Source organism: Mandrillus leucophaeus, unplaced genomic scaffold (genome assembly GCF_000951045.1).
Source record: "Mandrillus leucophaeus isolate KB7577 unplaced genomic scaffold, Mleu.le_1.0 Scaffold345, whole genome shotgun sequence".
Classification (NCBI taxonomy): Eukaryota; Metazoa; Chordata; class Mammalia; order Primates; family Cercopithecidae; genus Mandrillus; species Mandrillus leucophaeus.
Genome location: NW_012103643.1, coordinates 1,621,389 through 1,626,272, shown reverse-complemented (window position 1 = coordinate 1,626,272; position 4,884 = coordinate 1,621,389).

Here is a 4,884-nt window from a genome sequence, read left to right as displayed (position 1 = left end):
ATAAATGCTGAAGCGGTTTCCGGATCTCTCTTCAGAATGACTCTGGACCCCATTTCTCCACAAGCCTCTGCTGCTCCCTGAGCCTCCTTTATTTTAGATTTTAGATTTAGGACAAGGTCTCGCTCTGTCACCCAGGCTGGAATGCAGTGGCACAATCATGGCTCACTGCAGCCTCAGCTTCCCAGGCTCAAGTGATCCTCCCACCCCAACCTCCTGAGTAGCTGGGACTACAGGCAGGAGCCACCAAGCCTGGCTAATTTTTCAATTTTTTCGTACAAAGGGAGGTCACATTAGGTTGCCCAGACTGGCCTCGAACTCCTGTGCTCAAGCAGTCCTCCCACCTCCGTCTCCCAAAGTGCTCGGATGACAGGTGTGACCCACCGCGCCCCGAGCCTCCTTTAGAAGGTACAGAATGTGCACTGATTCGAGATGTGTGGTGATGTAACATTTAAAACTGCCTGTTTTGTGCTATGTAACAGACTGGGGCTGAAGGAAAGGAGAAATACAGAGATGCAGACACACACAGTGATAGAGGAGGGTCAGCAGGGAAAGCAAGGACTAACATACTGACAGCCAGGCGGGGCAGCTCAGTGCTGCACAGCGGCTGGTGTGGGTGCTTGCTTCAGTTTCCCATGTCAGCAATGTCCTCCCGATGATCGGGCGCAACAGCGGGTGCTTAGATGGTAAGGCTAAGAACTGCCTGCCTGGGAAACCAAAGGAGATCAGTGGGATTTGTTTGTTCTTGTTTGGGGAATGGAGTGGGGTGGATAGGAGATGATGGACAGGTTGATTTCAGGAGACTTTTGGGGGCTGTAGGAAGAGAATCCTAGTATGCCTTTTAATTTTTTTTTTTTTAGACTGAATCTCACTCTGTTAAGGTTTGAGTTTACTCGGTAAGTACTATATTACTTGCTTCAGGCTACCATAACAATACCGTAGACCGTGTGGCTTAAACGACATTCACTGTCTCCCAGTTCTGGAGACTAGAAGTTGAAGATCAAGGTGCCAGCGGATTTGGTTTCTCCCGAGGCCTCTCTTCTTGGCTGGCAGACAGCTGCATTCTCGCTGTGTCCTCACGTGGCCAGGTGTCTCTCTGGGTCCAAACTTCCTCTTCTGATAAGGACACAAGTCAGATTGGATTAGGGCCCACCGTCATGGCCTCATTTTCACTGAATCACCTCTTTAAAAGGCTTATCTCGGCCAGGTGCAGTGGCTTACGCCTGTAATGCCAGCACTTTGGGAGCCCGAGGTGGGCAGATCACGAGGTCAGGAGATGGAGACCATCCTGGTGAAACCCCGTCTCTACTAAAAATACAAAAATAGCTGGGTGTGGTGGCGCATGCCTGTAGTCCCAGCTACTCGGGAGGCTGAGATAGGAGAATCCCTTGAACCAGGGAGGCAGAGGTTGCAGTGAGTTAGGATTGCGCCACTGCACCCCAGCCTGGCGACAAAACAAGACTCCATCTCAATAAATAAGTAAAAGGCTTATCTCCAAATACAGCCAAATTATGAGGAACTGGGGGTTAAGGCTTCAATGGATGAATTTTGAGGGGACACAATTCAAGCCATAACAAGTACCCAACACCCCACGCATGTCTTCTCCATGCTGTAAAGAATAAGCATGCAGTCTGGGCGTGGCAGCTCACACTGTAATCCCAGCACTTTTGGAGGCCAAGGCAGGTGAATCCCTTGAGCCTAGGGAGTTTGAGACCGGCCTGGGCAACATGGTGAAACCCCGTTTCTACCAAAAATACAAAAATTAGCCAGATGTGGTGGCGTGCACCTGTGGGCCTAGCTACTTGGGGGGCTGAGGTGGGAGGATTATTGGAGCCCGGAAGTCGAGGCTGCAAGTAGCTGCACTCCCATGTGGGCAATAGAGCAAGACTCTGTCTCAAAATAAATAAATAAAAAGAAGAAGAAGCCGGGCACGGTGGCCCACACCTGTAATCCCAGCACTTTGGGAGGCCAAGGTGGGTGGATCACCTGAGGTTGGGAGTTCGAGACCAGCCTGACCGACATGGAGAAACCACGTCTCTACTAAAAATACAAAATTAGCTGGGTGTGGAGGTGCATGCCTGTAATCCCAGCTACTCAGGAGGCTGAGGCAGGAGCATCGCTTGAACCCGGGAGGCGGAGGTTGTGGTAAGCCAAGATGGTGCCGTTGCACTCTAGCCTGGGCAATAAGAGTGAAACTACTCTGTCTCAAAAAAAAAAAAAAAGGAGAAGGCGAAAGAGGAGAAGGAGGAGGAGAAAGAGAAAAAGAAGAAAGACACCACAACTGAGTATTTGGAGCTATATAGATACCCCTTCCCTTTGAGTTTCTGCCTGGTTTTTTTGTTTGTTTGTTTGTTTTTGTTGAGTGTTGAATTAAATTCTTTGGTTGGTTAGCAGAGGGTCATGGAAAACGTGTCCTCTCTTCTCAGAAAAATACATTATTGAGATTTCCAAGGGTTTCATTCAAAAGCCTGTGAGTAAAGGAGAACAATGGTTATGAAGATTCCTATCAAAAAAGAGAAGGGCCCAAGGCAGGGTGCAGGAGCGCAGTGCCTGGAGCCTCAGGGCAGAGACCTCTGCTTGGGAAAGGAGCCCGTTCTGACTGCCCTCCACATATCCCGCATTAATCCATGGCGGTTACTCTGCTCCCATCTATAGGTGCCCTTCAATAGCTACATTATTCATTCCTTTCAGCATGTCAGTTAATTTTTCCCCGTCTAAGACAAGTGCTGCTTTTATCCTCTCAAAACTCGTGGTATGTAAGAAGCAACATTCCAGGCCCTGTTATTGCAAACGATTGGTCAAGCCTCAGTATTCTAACATATAAGCTGGTAGCTGAAAAGCGTAGCAAACCGCAGCTAGCCAGGCATTTTCCCCTGTATTTACTTCTCATTCCTGTGTCATTTCTCTGGCCACCTGAAGGAAATCTAAAAGATGAGTGACTTTTCCTTCCCCTCATTCATTACTCCAAGATAATTCCTGACTGAAAATGCAGAATTTGGACATGATTGTAATTCATTTTCAGTAGCCAGCTAGGCTGGCTGTGGTGGTTCACGCCTGTAATCCCTGCAGCTCGAGAGGCTGAGGTGGGAGGATCACTTGAGCTCAAGAGTTCGACACCAGCCTGGGCAACAGAGCGAAATCCCATCTCTATGAAAAAAATACAAAAATGAACTCAGTATGGTGGTGCATGTGTATAGTCCTAGCTACTGAGGAGGCTGAGGCAGGAGGATCACTTGAGCCCAGGACTCAAGGCTGCAGTGATCTAGAATTGTACCACTGCATTCCAGCCTGGGTGACAGAGTAAGACCCTATCTTTAAAAAAAAAAAAAAAAAAAGTAGCCAGCTAATACATGATAAATAATCCTTTCTCTATTTATTTATTTTTTTTTTTTTTTGAGAAGGACTCTTGCTCTGTCACCTAGGCTGGAGTGCAATGGTGTGATCTCAGCTCACTGCAACCTCTGCCTCCTAGGTTCAAGCAATTCTCCCGCCTTAGCCTCTCGAGTAGCTGGGATTACAGGCGCCTGCCACCACGCCTGGCTAATTTTTGTATTTTTAGTAGAGACTGGGTTTCACCATGTTGGTTGGTCAGGCTGGTCTGGAACCCCTGACCTCAGGTGATCCGCCTGCCTCAGCCCCCCAAAGTGCTAGGATTACAGGGGTGAGCCACTGCACCCTGCCCAAAATAATCCTTTCTGTCAGAAAAAAAAAAAAAAATAAGTGTTTCATGTAATAAACACTGGTTCTAATCCTAAGAGAAAATGTATACAAAACAGAACTCCCAGGTGTTTCTTGAAAGTAGGTCATAGGGCACCAAGTGGCTGAGCACAGAACACTACACTAATCTTGATGTCTGATAAATACTATTTTGAATTTGTTTCTACTTGACCGACCTACTGTCTTTGCTTCCTATTGTTGCTGTAACTAGTGGACTACAGTAGTGGCTGAAAACAACACAAATACATCGCCTTAAAAGTTCTGGAAGTCACAAGTCCAAAATGAGTGTCCCAGGCTAAAATCAGGGAGTCAGCTGGCATGCATTCTTTTGGAATTACCTAGCCCCTGTGCGCATCTTCTGGGTAACCAATAGATTTTGACTAATACTCAATTATTTGAGCATGGCTACTAAGTTAACTCTCCTTTGTTTTTTGTTTTGTTGTTGTTGTTTTGTTTGTTTGTTTGAGATGGAGTCTTGCTCCGTCACCCAGGCTGGAGTGCAATGGCACAATCTCAGCTCACTGCAACCTCCACCCCCAGGTTTCAGTGATTCTTCTGCCTCAGCCTCTCAGGAAGCTGAGATTATAGGCATGCGTCACCATGCCCATCTAATTTTTGTATTTTTAGTAGAGATGGGGTTTCACCATGTTGGCCAGGCTGGTCTCAAACTCCTGACCTCAGGTGATCTGCCCGCCTAGGCCTCCCGAAGTGCTGGGATTACAGGCATGAGCCACTGCCGGCAACTCTCCTTTGTTTTTAATGTCAACAAATCAGATAACCTTTTATTCAACCAAAAATAATCTCTCAATGACACATGCCTAGATATGTAGTGAATATGAATTTGAAAATGAGGAAAAATCCAATGCAATATACCCCATCCAGCACAGCCACTGTGTAACTGGCATTGGTAAACATGAACAACACTTTGATTTGTAAAGAAACCAACCTCAGCGACATTTGTGACATTTTACAGAGTAATTGCATGTTTGTTATGGATCTGAGTCTTTAATATGAACCAACCATAAGAAATGTCAGTTTAAAATCATTACTCTTTTTGCTAGAGAGCACTATATCTGCAAACCCAAGCTATTCAAGTTTCACAAATAGGCATTTTGATGCGTCCCCTGGTGATTTATGTTGAAATATGATTTACTCCAAAGCTCAACAATG